This window comes from Grampus griseus (genome assembly GCF_964374135.1).
Source record: "Grampus griseus genome assembly, chromosome: 9".
Classification (NCBI taxonomy): Eukaryota; Metazoa; Chordata; class Mammalia; order Artiodactyla; family Delphinidae; genus Grampus; species Grampus griseus.
The window spans coordinates 73,233,381-73,250,235 of NC_139003.1; the positions used below are offsets into that span (position 1 = coordinate 73,233,381).

At 39.2% G+C, this 16,855-nt stretch overlaps 1 long non-coding RNA gene across 1 annotated transcript in view; it reads left to right on the top strand.

Moving 5' to 3' along the window:
- LOC309827251 overlaps positions 1-16,855 on the top strand; it is a 153,852-nt gene that overhangs the window by 46,110 nt on the left and 90,887 nt on the right. Inside the window, exon 2 of the long non-coding RNA XR_014297197.1 lies at positions 16,355-16,436. This is a non-coding gene — a long non-coding RNA (uncharacterized lncRNA). The remainder of the gene's footprint in view (positions 1-16,354; positions 16,437-16,855) is intronic.

Consider the following 16,855-nt stretch of genomic DNA (forward strand, 5'->3'; position numbering starts at 1 on the left):
GAGATGCCCAGAGTTTGAACCTTGATTATGCTATTTACCAACGGGGTAACCTTAAGTATTACTTAATCTCCCCAAGCTACATTTTTCTTATCAGCAAAGTGAGGAAAACTACCTCCTTCACAGAACTCTTTGGGAAATGGCATATGCAAAGTGCCTGGCAAGTAGTAAGTTTTCAATAAACGTGGGAGAGAAATGCTTACTGCTTGATTGGGAATCTCAAGGTGAAAGAGAGAGAGAACATTGCATCATACATTGTTATAAAGACAAACTCCCATCTCAGTATTAGACTTCTGTGTCAAAGGACTCCGAGAATTCCAAGTTACAGTCTCCTTATCTTGAGCCACACATGAAGGAAACTTGAAGTGAATCCCCTTCTTGAGTATTTTTGAATAGAAATTTTTAGGTGAAGCACATTTGAAAGAAGCTCAAACAAAAGTTTCTTGGAGAGATTTTTTTTTTTCTTCTGCCATCCAATTCAATAAAGCTGTGGGAGAAAGAGGGCTGAAGGAGGGCAAAGTAAACTATAAATCCCTTTTCTGACATCCTTCTTCTTGGAGTGTCTATAAATACTAAACTATGAAGATTTGAAATATGTACTGAAGACTCATGCTCCATCACCTATGCTCTAGGACTGTTTAATGAGAGCCCGTACCAAGATGATAATTCCAAGTCCATTCCTCAAAATGATTTCTGTTTCAAACGTAAGCCTCCACCATTAGTTGGTCCAGCTCAGTGAATGTCAGAACTTGAGACGATGAGTTCCCAAGCCCACTGTTAGCAGGTAGAGCCAGAGTTGTTAGCTAAAATATTAGTGTCGTTCTTCTGAGCATTTAGGCTGTGGAATTGCTTCTGATGTGCACAGGGCTCTTCATTAATTGCAGTTGCCCCGCATAAGACCGAGTGTGACTCACTCTTAGAGACAAAGGTGCTGATGAGAGCTTGTCCAAATTGCACAGAATGGCAGAAATCCACGTAGCACCTGGTCTGAGGCTTGGCCGTGAATACCAATGGGTAAGCCACTTCTATCATGGACATTTTCCATTTATTTGTAGGAGAAATTCCTGAGCCCACACCAAAAATAGTACTTGATTAATAGGCACCCTCTGGGATAAAAAAAAAATGAATGCAGCAGCAAGGTCTCTCTGGATGCATCTCCAGCTTCTGCTGTTCTTAGTCAGGAACATGGTCAATAGAACAAACCTTAGTGAAGAAGTTAATCCCTAGGAGCCTGGATAGCCTGAGTTCTCACAAACCTCATCTCATGCACTTTTCACAGTAATCCTCATAATCTGGCATTTTACTGATGAGGCAGTTGAAATACAGGTTATGACGTGTGACCAAGCTTTAAAAGTCAGCTCATATGGTATCATAACTCTGAGCGACAGAGTCGATGCTCAGATTCAGGTCTTTTGACTCTAAGCTCTGTACTTTCTCAATAATTCTGCAGCTGCTTTCCCGCATGGATTTTCCAAAAGTTACCAATTAATGAAGTCCTCATAGGGCCCTGGGTAAGGCAAGGGATTTCGGTATTAAGAGCCTGCTGGTTTCTCCTCCACTGGGGATGATCAAAGGTACTAAAATACACATCAAAACTGGCATGTATGCATCTTATTTTTACTGCCTGTACTTCAGAAAGTGATGAATATCAATCCAGCTGCCGACATTTAGGACTGAAAAAATCCTGAAGTAATCTCATGGGCCCCGTTCTGTCTTTTTTTGTCAATACAGCAACCCCTGGATTTACATAGGAAATGTTCAAAAGGCCCCAGGATCACTATCAAGAACTGCATCCAATTACTAACCTATTAGGTAAAACTGTGGTTCTAAGTAGCTCTGAGTGTAAGCCGAAGAAAAGCCACAGGAGAAATGCCTAGAAGGTTTTCCACCTTGGTACTGTGGTCGCTAAGCAGATGTGCTTCCTCTTCTAATCTTTCAGCATTTAAATTTTACTCTGTCTTCAGAGAGATGGTTAATTTTCCTGTGCTTCGTTTTCAAGTTTCTGGAGCTCAATGGCTGTCTCTCTTTAAGGCATAATGAAGCAAAGTTTTTCCCACAAAGTGACGATCAGGATAGGCTAGTATCAATACCAGACAATCCCCAAATCTCAACGACTTCACAAGACAGCGGTTCATTGCTCACTCACATGACATGTCCATCTCCATTTGTCTAGGGACTCTGCTTCGTGTGGTTCTCATGTGAGACCTGGCTGACAGAAAAGCCACTATCTGGAACATTCTGGTCACTGTGTCTGGGGGAAGGCAAGCTCTGCAGGGGCTCCCAGCAGCAATACTCCAGTCTGGAAATGACTGTTCCTTCTTGCATCTCTTTCATATGAACAGGTAAGAAGGCCTTATCCTACCCACACAAGAGGGACGGAAAGCGTGGTCCCAGTGGAGCAGAAAGTTGGAGAGAGTCAACACACACTACTCATTGCCGGTGCTACCTAGAAAGTCTTTGCATTTTAGAAACAAAAAAAGCCTCTTTTCAAGATTTTATGTTCTTCAGACTCTTGTCTTTTGGACATTCCTGTTCACTTGAGAACCATTTAAAATATTATAAGATGTATATGTGAAAGGAAATTTGGGAAATAGGAACACAGATTTTGAGATGTCAGTGTTCTACCACCCATTCAGAACATAGCATCCTAACATTCATTCTTTCATCCCTGTATTTAGTCTTGCAGAGAAGTACTGAGCATCAGGCAGGCAGCAGTGAGCCAGCACACAGCCTGACAGTGTGTCGGGGTGACAACCCTGCAGGTCACCACTACACAGTGTGACAGGAGGATAAGGTGCCAGAAACCTCAGAATCACACCCAACCCAGCTGGGGGGTCCAGGGAGGCTTCCTGGGGGATGTTACATCTAGGCTACGATAGGAAGGAGGACATAATACACTTGGTGCATTTCCTTTCCATCTTCTCCCCCAAGCCTGGTTTGTTATTTTTACAATTGTGAGAACATTCTTCAGCCGAGTTTGCGTACTGCTGTTAGGTAAGGAAATTATGGTATGCCAACTCCATAGAATATGTAGCCATCAAAGTGACAATTATTGCCTCTTTCTTATTATTAAATAAATGGACAAGATCTAGAAGACAACATGAAAAATGGAGACACTTGAGACTTAAGTGTGGGATTGTGGGTAAAGTTTTGTTAAGAATTTCTAGCATGACTGTAGTGTTTGCATGTTATAGTTAGAATGTAAGGCGATACACGTACACACACACACACACACACAGCACAGTCCTTTAAGTGTGGCCTCAGTGTCCCTGCCAGAGAAGAGCTCTGAATCTGTTTAGCTTAGACATTTTTATAATTTTAATTTTGTGCCTTAATTTCTACATCTGTTATATGAATGATTTTCTGTGAATCATCCATGGTGCAAAGATTAAGATTTGAAACCTGGTTTTACCTATCTTCTAAATGCTGATGACTACAAATTTATAAATCTAGCTTTAGATGCAGATATATCCAACCCCCTACTCAACATCTCTGCTTAAATGTCTAATAGAAATTTTGAGCTCAACAAGTCCAAGATGGGAGTCCAGCTTTCCACTCGCTTCCAAGCCTCTTCTACCTGCCGCCTTCCCCATCCCAGTGGGTGCCAACTCTACCCGTCCATCCACTCAGGTCAAAACTCTTGATATAATCCTCCTTGACTCTTCTCTCTCAAAACCCTCATCCAGTAGGTTAGGAAATCCTATTGGCTCTACCTTCAAAATAAACCCAAACTCTGACCACCTTTCTCACTTGCCTTGCTGCCCCAGGTCAGAACCACTGTCTCCTTGGACTAGATGCTGAAATAACTTCCTAATGGATCTCACTGTTCATACCCTTGCTCCCTGCAGACCGTTCTCAGCACCACAACCAGAATGATCTCTGATAAAATCTCTTACATGATGTCAAGTTTCTGCGCAAAGCCTTCCGATGACCCTCATGAAAGCCAGCGTCCTTACAGTAATTCTAAATGACCCTGCAATTACCTTTCTGGCTTCTGTCCCTCCTCCCCTCCCTCATTCTGTCCCAGCCACAGTGGTCTCTTAGCTTTTCCTCTCGCTGGAACCCTCCTTCTCCTAAATATCTGCTTGGCTCATTCCTGGGTTTTTGTCAAGTCTTTCCTCAAATCTCACCCCAGTGAGGCCTCTATTGACCCTTTTTTTTTTTTTTTTACACTTTCTTCTGCAATCCTTCCCGCCCCAGTACCCCTGTAACATTACACATATAGAATCTAACATACCACAGAATTCACTGGTACATTTCCTGTTTATTGTCTGCTGGCACATCAGCTTCTCTGGGATGGGGATCTCTGTTTCATTTGCGAATTATCTCAAACATGTAGAGCACATAGTAGGTGTCCAATAAGGGCTGTGAAGAAATGGATTAAAGGGAAGAGAGAATCTACACCTTTTCTACAAGAGATTTCTACAGGCAAATCTTCAAACTAAGATGCTGAAAAAAGATTTATTTTAAGAGTATCTTTCTAAGAGGGAAAGCCAGAAAGGCCTAGCAAACAACACAAAACTAGGTCTTTAGATTGTTAACTTTTTAACTGAGAGAAATCTACATTGCAACAGTTTACTTCCAGTAAAATGACAGCATATTAACAAAATTCCTAAATGCAGAATTTTATGGTGCTGATACAAAAAACCATATGTTAACTAAGATCAAGCTTGTACTTTTATTTCTCAGTATTTTATATTGCCTTAGCCAGGATGTCAACTGACTACATAAATTTCAAACATTAAGAAGTACAAATCAATTCACTAAAATATCTGTCAACTCACTAAAATATCTGCATTTATCAAATTTGATGTATTGCAACCTACAGGGAAAAAATATTTGTGGCAGAGACTCAAAAATAATTGAATAACCATAATATTGAAAAGTATGAATTTGAGTTATTACTTAAGCTTAAATGAAGAGAAAAAGAGTTAGGAAGACAAAGTTCCTCTTGCACTTTCACACTGCTGTTTATTATAAATTTTCTACATGTTGTAGAGACATTAAACTGTGTATTACTTATGAAAGAGTTTTAATCTAATTGGACACATTCAAGTTATATTAAAAATATGTTTCAGGGCTTCCCTGGTGGCGCAGTGGTTGAGAGTCCGCCTGCCGATGCAGGGGACACGGGTTCGTGCCCCGGTCTGGGAAGATCCCACATGCCGCGGAGCGGCTGGGCCTGTGAGCCATGGCCGCTGAGCCTGCGCGTCCGGAGTCTGTGCTCCACAACGGGAGAGGCCACAGCAGTGAGAGGCCCGCGTACCGCAAACAATATATATATATATGTTTCAGTCTATTCTAGTTGCTTTAAAGAATAGTTGTAAATTTAGCACACAGTAGTCATTAATGTTTTTTTAAATTCTTTTAAATTTTGACTCAAAAAAGGTAATTCAACTACTTTGAATAAGTAGTTTCTTTCTTTAGCCAAGAGCTAACATCTTGTGTGAGGGTGAAACACCATAGACATCTCCATTAAAAAAATAAATAAATTTTAAAAAGTCCCATTTCATATATTACATAACATTTTCTGAATATTCTGGCCAATTCATAAGCTATAAAAGGCATAACATTTAGAAGGAAAAGAGGAATTTTTATGAAAAATATGTTATGATTTATTAAAAACAAAGCAAAAATTACCCCATGAAACAACTGTAATTATATTTGATATCTCTTAAATGAGGAATGATTATTTTTAGTCAATAAAATTATTTACTTAGAAAGCCAGTGAGAAATCTTAGTATCATCAAGAATTTCACTAAAGTTATGGGAAATATAAAAAATTAATCACTTTGAAATAACTATAAAAATGTTAAAAATATAAAAATCTAACATCATGTTCATGTTTATGGCAATATATAACAGTACACCTAGAATAAATGTGAAAGAAAACATGCAGCTATTGTAAGAAGGAGACTACAAACCTTTTTTTTTTTTTTTGAGATTTTAAAAGACTAGCCTGCATGCAAGGCTGAACAACATGAAGATATCAATTCATCCTAAATTGATTTATAAGATTAATGTTATTTCAATTGAAATAGTTCCTGTCTTGAACTGGATTGATTGGACTATCTTGGATTTTTCCTACTCTAGTGGCTTAGAAATTATATGTATTACTCTGTTCTTCTAGCATTTTCCTTAAATTTTTAACAAAACAATGTAAACATGTTTGTCTCTCAACATCCAGACTTACCTCATCATCTCTCCCCCAAGAGTAGATCACTTTAATCCCTCATCTACAATCGCCGACAATTCCCATGTTCGGTTAAGATCATCTGAAATTTTAGTTCTGTTATTTTTTCAGAAAGCTTTAAAATTAATTTGCCATAATATTCCCAGCCACTTTATTCAACTTTAGCTTTAAATTTTACCAGTGCCTTTACTCACCATAGATTCTTGTGAGAAACAGCCAGAAATATTATTATTTTTATATGACTATTCACAGACTTCCCCATGGCTCCTGCCCACCCCAACCCCACACACTCTTAAAAGTATTATTCCATCTTTCCAATGGAAAGATGTGAGTTGATATGAAGTTGACATCAGGATAATGGGTAGGCTGAAAAATAAAGGAGTGCTTGCTTGCTCGCTAATTTATATTGGAGAAGGCAGGGAGTTATTCTAGAAAGAAGGGGGGAAAGAAGTGGACTCAAATGGGGGCATGGACATGGTGTGGAAAAAACTTTGGAGAGCTTAGAGAGAGAGAGATTTTGGATTGGGGGGTTAGCTAGCATATGTGGGAGATACTGAGAAAGAAAAAAAAAACAGGGATGGAGGATTTTAAGAAGTTTTGCAGTGCATTAATAAAAGAAACTTCAGAAAAGATTTTAGTTGCTTTTAATTATATCTCCCTATTTATTTGCTTGCTTGTCTGTTTCATCATTCTATCTTTGAATGTGACTCCTCATTGAGATTGGACCATATGATGCCTCAGCTTGATATAGATTATATCTGTAGACCATTCTTTTCAGAAATTCAGACCAGAGAGGAAAACCAAACTCCTTTGAAAGGCACCTGAGAAGGTGTCAAAAGCTTCAATTGATGGAGCAGTTACTTATTATAACAAATCACCTTGAAACTTAGTGGCTTGAAGCAATGAACAGTTATTATTTTACATGAGCCTGTGAGTTGGGTGGGAATTTCTTCCAGCCTGGGTGGGCTTGGCCTAATTCACATAAGCAGAACAATTCCAGCAGCCTCTGTTTGAGTTATATTTGCTATTGTCCCACTGGCCGAACCAGGTCACCTGGCCAAGCCCAGAGTTAGTATGGGAAATAGAACACACATTTTGAAGAGAATTGCTACAAATCACTTTGCAAAGGGTCCTGGATAGAGAGAGGGGAATGATGGAGGGCCATTTGTATAACCTGCCATTTTTAGTGAGAGAATATGTTAGTGGGACAGTTTAGTTAATTCAAAGGCCTTCATACTTAAACTAAAAAGCAACTGACTGAAGAGGTAGAACTACCAGCACTGGGTGTGGGTAGAAAAACTCAGGTGGCCCAGGAGATGAGGTTAGGGGAGGTCCTGAACGGAGAAGGTGAGGGAGTTTTTTTCTCTATATCTTTGTCTTGCCTCATTGTGGCAGTAAACACTGATCACCTTTATGATTTGTAAAATGGAATCTAATAAAGCATACCTATTAGTTTCCTAGTGTTTCTGGAACAAATTACCACACATTTAGTGAGATAAAGCAACACAAATTTATCCTCTTACGATCCTAGAGATCAGGAGTCTAAATGAGTAGGCAAGACTGTGCTCCTTCTGGAGGCTCCAGGGGAGAATCCATTTCCTTGCCTTCTCCAGCTTCTCGAAGCTGTCCACGTTCTCAGCTCGTGACCCAATGTCACTCAACCCTCTGCTTCAGTTCCATCCTCTTCTCTGACTCCATCCTTCCCGCCTTGTTCTTGTCCGGACCCTTGTTGGTTACATCGGGTCCATCCGATAATCCAGGGCAATCTCCTCATCGCAAGGTCCTTAACTTAATCATATCGACAAAGTCCCTAAGGTAACATAGTTAGGTGTTGGGGGATTAGGATGTTGACATCTTTGGGGGGCCATAATTCAACCTGCCACAGTGTATTTATTAAGTTAATTAATTAATTTTAAAGGTCCTCAGGGAATCTGATGTCCAGCTAGGTGAAGGAACCCTTGTCCTAAGATACTTCTCTGATTATAGCCACAATTTTCTCTGCTCAAGTAATTTTTCCATTCAGAAATTGCTAAATGGCTGCAATTTTCCTAGTGAATCCCTAGGAGATGCTGCCACAGAGACATAGCCATTGCCATTGTTTGTTTCTGAGGAGTTTATTTCTTACCTCTTCCTGCACAACTGTAGGTATCTTCTCAGGGTGTCCGTGGTTTTAAGACCTGTCTTCTCAGAAAATCTTCCCACAACCTCTATATTATCAGGCCTAAGTGTCCATCCACATATTACCACTAGAACCCCTAGGAAGCTGTACACTTAGACAAAATAATGTTTAAGTTGGTATTGATGGGGTTTTTGTTCTCCATTAAGGGACTCGTTTTGCTGTTTCTTTAGAATAACTGGACTTAACTGAGCTTAACCTCATGAGGGAGATCTTGTGGAAACCAGACGGTGTCTGTGGCTAGCCCACCTCCAGACACAGGGGTATCCGGTAAAGAGAAATAAACTTCACATTTGGTACACTATTACTATCAAAGCACAACTGCAGTTCCCTTCTGACGGATCAGCAATGCATCACGTAAGTTTTTCCACAAATAGTTGGTGGCACTCTTGTATGCTTACTGACTACATGGCAGTGTCCAAACCCTTTGCATGGAAGAGTCTGACGGTACTATATTCTGGTAAAGTGGACTTGGGGAATTAAGTAGAACAAACGTAGGACTGTTGATTCCAAAATTAAGTTGATTGCCTTGAAATTCCATTTTTCTGTTTGCTCGTTATCGTCAGCAAGACTGAGACATTCACAAAGCACTATGAGAGTGCTAGCCTCCTAAGTGGCAGCCACCACCATCAATGTCCATCTCCTGGGGAAAGTACAAAATTTAAGACTGAGGAGGTAGAGTTTTCCTGGTCTGCAATTCAAGACATTTTAATTGAAAAAATTAAATCTATACCAATGAAGTATTCATATCTTAAGCTGTGATGAAAATCAGCTTTATTACTAGCACTTACTTCCACTGACTTTAAACATAACTTCATATTCATTCTCCCAGGAAAAGGGGTCTTTCCTGTGTGCTATGATTGTATTTCTTAGGTTTCCAATGTTGGCAATGTTAATGAGTTAATAATCAGGGAAAATACACCAGATCTGCTGGTACCTTGATCTTGGACTTCCCAGCCTCCAGAACTGTGAGAAATATTTGTTGTGGAAGCTGCCCCGTCTGTGGTATTTTGTTACAGCAGCCCGAGCTGACTAAGACAATCCTCACTGTTCTTAGAGCCTTTGCTTTAGATGGCCACTCTGCCTAGAATCATCTCTCTCTGATCTATGCATGGCTGGCTCTTTCTCAATATTCAGAACTCTGTTTAAGTATCACCTCCTGAGATAGGCCTTTACTGATATCATCCAATCTAGAGGAACTGTGAAGACACACTCTAAGTTTCCCTAATTTAACAAACTACTTATTACATATTTACTTTCTGACACTTTCCTTTTTTCAGATGCATACATTTATTTTTATTGTCTTTCATGCCCAATTATAAGATAAATCCAAGAGAGCAAGGAGACAATTTGTATATTTTGTTTACTACTATGTCTACAATGCCTAGAAAAATGCTCAGAGCATTTGAGTATTCTGGAAACATTTTTTAAATTAATGAAGAAAGCCAGAATATCAGGCCAGCGTCAAAGGTAGCCAGCTATCGCATCCTCTTTTCCACTTTAGAACATATTCTCTAAAGGCATAAGTTAAGGGTTTTTCAATAATCCATGGGATCTGAAGTGGAAAGTAATATCTTTTCTTCAATCTTGCATTCACTCTGGTAATAGGATTCTCAAGACTGTGTAATTCAGATATCCTCAAGCATTTGAGTTAGTGCTTATCTTTGCCTACACAGCATCTAAAATTGCCTCCCCAAATGGCTTAATTGGTTCAAACAAATATAGAGCAGAGTTCCCATACCAGGGTCCAAACCCTGCAGCCAACGACTGCCAGGTACAAACCTCGAGTTGGACCAGCTGGGTCTCTTGTAGTTTGCAGCAAGGGAGAAGCTCACCATGGGGACCTGGGAGGCATGTCAGTAAAGCAGTGTGAGAAAGGATTTCTTATGGACTTGAGCTGGTGTTAAGTGATTTGGGGGAGAGCTCAAGGAAGCAGGGCTTTGCTCTGGGTTGGATGCTCTCAGGAAGTGGGGGTAACTTTATGATTGTATATCTTAATCATAACTAGATTAAGGGAAGACTAGAATTAGGCTAAGGCTGTCATTGTTTCAGAACAGCAGTCACTCCTATCAGCTGGGAGAGGGGACTTTTGGTATTTTGTGGTTTATGCAGTAACCTTATTTTCATCTGGGTTTAGATAAGATTATGAAGTTTGCTTTATTTTGTTTGTTTGGTGTCACTTTATCACAAAGAGCGACCTATGGGATCTAGAGTTCTGGGAGATTCTGAGAACGCCAGGGCCTAACCATGAAGGCCAGGTCAGCTGCTAACCACACGGAGACCCAGCTGGCAGAGTCAGGCTGGTTCCCCAAGTCAGGGGCTGCTTTTCTTCTTTTCACCAGCTGCCTCAGAAATAATTGCTCCCACCTCCCCATGTCCAGCTCACACACGTGGTTATGCTTCGCTTTTTTTTTTTTTTTTTTTTTTTTTTGCGGTACGCGGGCCTCTCACTGCTGTGGCCTCTCCCGTTGTGGAGCACAGGCTCTGGACGTGTGGGCTCAGCGGCCATGGCTCACGGGCCCAGCCGCTTCGCGGCATGTGGGATCTTCCCGGACCAGGGCACGAACCCACGTCCCCTGTATCGGCAGGCGGACCCTCAACCACTGCGCCACCAGGGAAGCCCTATGTTTCGCTTTTGTCTGATCATAGATCAATCATGTAGCGAGGCAGCTTCCACCCCACAGATGCTGCACAAGCCATTGTTACTTACCCCAGAAAGACCTAAGCCTCTTTCCCCAAATGTGGCTTTAGGCGTGGTTGTTCCCTGAGGTTTCCTGGACCTCTCCCAACACAGGTATGGAGAAGGTTGGAGTTGCCTTGGGGCCTAGGCTCGAGTAGTGACAGTGTGGATGTGGAGAAACTGGGCTCTAGGGCGTTAGAGATTAGCACTCATAAGATCATCACAGAAACCGAGGATATGGACATCACTAGCTTAGGCTACTGGGTACCAGTGATGTTATTAACCAACATGGAGCTTGCAAGTCCACAGCAGGTTTGGGAGGAGCTGATGATTTCTACTGGGGACATACTCAGTTGTAGAAATGGCCTGTAGTCAGTGGAGGGTAGGAAAGGGTTTAGCGCTGGGACTCATCAACAAGGAGGACATGGAAATGAGAAGTGGCTCTGGAACAGACTCAAATAAATAACGGGCATAAAAGAGAAGCAAAGTATGAGGAGTTCATCCAAAATGAAAATCAAAGTTAAGAAAGGGCTAATAAATATGAGCTTAAAAAAAAAAATCAAAGGCATCTGAGAAGTCAGAGACTACGAAGACCCAATAAATAGTGGCCATATTTATTCATTTGTTTATTCAAGAAATATTCATTGAGCACTAGGTACCAAGGGCTATTCAGACCCTGGAGGTAAAGTAATGGGAGAAAAAAGAAAACAGGCAAAAATCCCTGCCCTCATAGAGCTTACATTCCAATGGGGAAAACAAATAGTAAATAAAACAAACAACTAAATTAAATGAGATGAGGAGGTAATAAGTATTTTGAAGAAAACTAAAATAGAGAAGGAGAATGCTTGGAGCTAGAGGTATGGGAGGGACGTTTTCAGTTTTAAGTAGAGCGTTCCTCAACTATTAAGTAGCCTTTGAAGAAAGAGGTGAAGTAAGTGAGGGATTGAGTGATGCAATTATCTGGTCAGATCATTCTGGAAAGCAAGGACATTCTCGTTGCTGATATTAGAGCAACAAGAGAAGGTTAGCCTTGCCCGGTGCCTTACATATAGCAGGTACTCTATGTAGATATTCAAACAATATATAAACATGACAAAAGATTGATTTGGAAAAAAATTTAAATATTTAGTAATATCTTCTTGGTAGAATGCATATTTAAGGGTTGCAACTGAACAGTTTAAAAGATCTTTAAGGGACTTCCCTGGTGGTCCAGTGGTTAAGACTCCGTGCTTCCACTGCAGAGATCTTTTAGTTCCTTTCTTCTTTCTGAGAGTAGGTATCAGAGAGATACCTCATGTGTTAGGTATTTGAAGGATTAGAATGTGGGTGCTTGGTTCAATCAGCTTGGGGTTTTGGGGGGGTGATGTTTTGTTCTCTTTTGCTTCAGTCCATTGTTTCATCAAAAAGAACTCAAACATTACAGTCTTATTCTGATTGACAAACACGCAGAGATTTCTTATGGCTAAGGTATCTAATATAAAACAGGTCTGTATTATACACAGGTACATACACAGTTTATAACAAGACTGTGTTAAAAGTTAAATGTGTCTTGATTTTTGAGAACTGAAATATTTGCTTTTCTGCCAGTGCCATGGAGAGTTCTTAAATGATGGAAGTACTTTGGCTTTCAGAGAGATGCTATTTCTTTGCAATGCTATCTCTTTGGGGAACAAATATGAAAAATAAAATGTGTCACTTTACATGATACAGAGTCTTTTTATTGTCACTTTCCTGGCTTTAAAAACGAACGGGACAAGTCATAAAAAGACATATTGTAGGTGCAGGTTCTGCCTTAAATTTAGATATTCTAACGGAGTGTACAATTCAGTGAGTCTTTTCTGTGTCACTTATTTTTCCCATTCCTTATCCATGGGCAGAGTGACCTGGTAATAAAGCACTGAACTGTGAATAGGATGATTTATTTTTGGCTGACAGCCTTTCTCAGCTTGTAGCTCTTGGAGATGATGATTTTCCTACCAACTTACTCCACAGGAGTGTTGTTGAAATACATCAGATTGAGCTCTGGGAATTTAATAGAAGTGACTGAGCACACAAGTGGTTTAAGGACCATTTGCCAAATTTTCAGAGATTTCAATCATAATGATCAATTATTTATATATATATTAATATATGTACATAATTGATCTATAATATTGCAGACTTAGAAACTGCTACTTAAAAAAAAGTTAATGGAACCACACTCCATACCAGTTAGGATGGCTATCATAAAAAAGGCAAACAGTAACAAGTCTTGGTGAGGATGTGGAGAAATTGGAGCCCTTGTACATTTTGCAGCTGAGAATGTAAAATAGTACATTGTAAAACAACAGTCTGACAGTTCCTCAAAAAGTTAAGCATAGAGTTACTCTATGACCCAGCAATTCCTTGCCCATGTATAACCCCCAAAGATTTGAGAACATGTATCCATGCAAAACTCATACACAAACGTTCATAACATTTATTCATTATTTAGCATTGTTCATAATAGCTCCAAAGTAGAAACCACTCAAATGTCTAACTTATGAATGAATAAATAAATGTGATATGTCCATACAATTGAATAATATTCAACCACAAAAAGGAATGAAGTGCCGACACATGCTATACCGTGGGTGAACCTTAAAAGCATGCTGAGTGAGAGAAGACAGACACAAAAGGCCAGATATTCTAAGACTCCATTTATATGAAATGTCTGGAATAAGGAAATCCTTAAAGATGAAAAATAGATGTTAATGTTTGCCTAGGACTGGGGAGTTTGTGGGTAAATGGGAAGTGACTGCCAATGGGTATGGCATGTTCCTTTGAAGGGTGATAAAAATGTACTGAAATTACATAGTGGTCATGGTTGCACAATTTTGTGAATATACTAAAAAAACATTGGATTGTACAATTCAAATGATGAATTTTATGGTATGTGAATTATATCTCAATAAAATTGTTATTTTAAAAATGTTTTATATCAAGGACTTGACTTTTGATTGAATATCAGATGATATAAAGGGATAATTGTCAATTTTGGGTATGATAACAATATTGTGGTAATGTTTTTAAAACAGGTCTTATGAAGATACCTTACTTATGAGTAAATTTTTAAAAAATTAATTGCAAGCCCCTATTGTTAAGGTAGTACCCTGTTGCTGGACTTCCATCAGATGGACATGGTGGTAATGGGCTCCAAATCCCAGCGTAGTGTGCTGTGATCTTGAGAAAATGACTTAGCTGCTACAAGACTTAGTTTTCTCTTATATAAAGCAGAGATTGTTATAGGGATTGAAAACTCCCAGGGCAGTTGTGAAAGCCAGTGGTCAATTGAGAGATAGTAGTTTTTGTTGTTGGCAGGGCAGGGGGTTGGAGGAGGTGGTGGTTAACTTTATTACACTGATTCTAACACATTTTTTCCCATTTTAGCAACTCTGAAATTAGGATGCATCTACTAATCAATGGCATATCATAGCCTCATTCGAAATATTTTTCTTTCTTAGTGCTACATAAAATAAAGAAGCATTTTACATTCAAATAACTACTTAGACTCTATGAAATAGCAGTATTGCTAGTATTATAACCCCTGCCCTTACTGTTGCGACATAGGTGGTTTTGTTTTCTCTCCTTTTAGCCAAATGCTCCTCCTGACACTTTTGGTCCTCAAAGAATATCAATGTATTTCTTCTGTCTTCTCCCCTTTCCCCATTTCTTTTTTTTTGGGGGGGTACGTGGGCCTATCACTGTTGTGTCCCCATTTCTTGTATCTTGTTGTCCCTATTTATTATTCTTTGATCCAACAATTATATTCAGTGTGACTATAGGCAATCTGTTTACACTTCTTCAAAGAAGGTAAATATGTGAGGTGATAGATGTGTTAATTAAACTTGATGGGGGGAATCCTTTCACAATGTACACGTATATAAATCATCCCGTTTTGCACTTTCAATATCTTATCATTCTATTTGTCAATTATACCTCAATAAAGCTGGGGAAAACCTTGCTTAAAAACCATAATAGATAAATAAATATTAACTAAATGCAAAAGAAAAAAAAGATGATCTTTTAGAAAAGAGGCCATAGCTTGGAAAAGAATTGTTCCCAAAAGGGACATTTACACAGGAAATTTCAAATATGTAATCTAGTCTTTATTTTCAAAGGGAAAAAAGAAAAGACAATATATATAAATCAAATATAACCTCGTCCACTTAAAAATAAAATCCAAAACCAGCATGTTCCATATATGGTTTCCTTAGTATCTGTAAAATGAGAACAGGAATAGCTCTACCAATCTTATGTCCTAGGCCCTGAGAATATAGCAGTTAACTGTAGAGACTTCAGATTTACCCATAGGGAGCTTAAATTCTAGAAGAGTGGGGAGAGAGGAGCCATAAACTAATAAACATTTGCTACATCAAGTAGTTATATGTGCTATAAAAGTAAAAAAGTTGAATAAAGGGGTTAGTGTGTAGTGTGTTACTTTTTTTATATAGGGTGTTCAGGGAAGCCTTCTCTGATAGGTAATATTTGAGTAAAAGTAGGAAGACAAATGATCATTATGAAAATATGATGGTCCCCCTTTCTTCAAGGGGTGTATGTTCCAAGACCCCCTGTGGATGCCTGAAACCTCGGATAGTACCAAATCTTACATGTACATGTTTTTTCCTATACATACATACCTATGGTAAAGTTGAATTTAAATTAGGCACAGTGAGAGATTAACAACAATAACTAATAATAAAATAGAACAGTTATAACAATATGCTATATAAAAATTACATGAATGTGGACTCTCTCTCGCAGGATCTTTTTGTACAAATTTAATGCCTTTTCCATCTTAACTAAGCACTTATCATACACTGTGGCCATAACTTTTGCAGCCTGAGGTGTGAAAGCAAAACTAGCATGAATTTCTTTTTCCGTCTTCACAATTTCATGGGTAGAAGATTAATTCTTACTGTATCTCTTAGCAACCTCAGCATACAATGTTTTTCTTTCCTCAAGTCAAGAACTTTCACCTTTTCACTTGAAAGAAGCACTTTGTGGCTTCTCTTTGATACATCTGAATCTCTAGCATCACTACTCTGGCACTTTGGGGCCACTATTACCTAAGGTGAGGGTGACTTGAACACAAGCCCTGCTATGCCTCCACAGTGGATCTGATAACCAAGAGCACTACTAAGTGAACCACGGGCAGGATATCCTGGACAAAGGCATGATTCACGTCCTGGGTGGGATGGCATGTGATTTTATAATGCTACTTAGAAGAGCACGCAATTGAAAACTTATGAATGGCTTATTTCTGGAATTTTCCATTTAATGTTTTCAGAGCTCGGTTGACTGGGGCACTGAAACCATGGAAAGCGAAACCACGGTTAAGTGGGGACTGCTGTACTCCGTCAGCTGTAAAGGTAAGGGAAGTATTTTCTCTCATCATTCTATAAAATTGTTGTGTTCTGAGTGAGACCCTAAAAAAAAGGCTTAGGCCGAGCTCTCTGTCATGAAGTTCATGGGCTTGTCTGAGAAGCAAGAAGAAACAAGAATTGCCAGGCAGTATGATAACAACTAATAGAGAAAAATGTAACACTTCTGTGGAAACATATAGGAAGCAGGACTAACAGAAGACTTCTCAGGTGAAATACCATTTGAGTTGAATCTTTAAAAAAATTTTTTTAATTAAAAATTTGTTTTTAGAGAAAATTCACAGAACACAGAAAAGCATACAGGAAAGAAAATATCACTCACATATTGGTAGGTTTGTTTTGTCCTTTGACACATGAAAATAAAAGTCTCTTCCTTCTTACCGCTAGGGTTTGGCTAACTTTTTCTG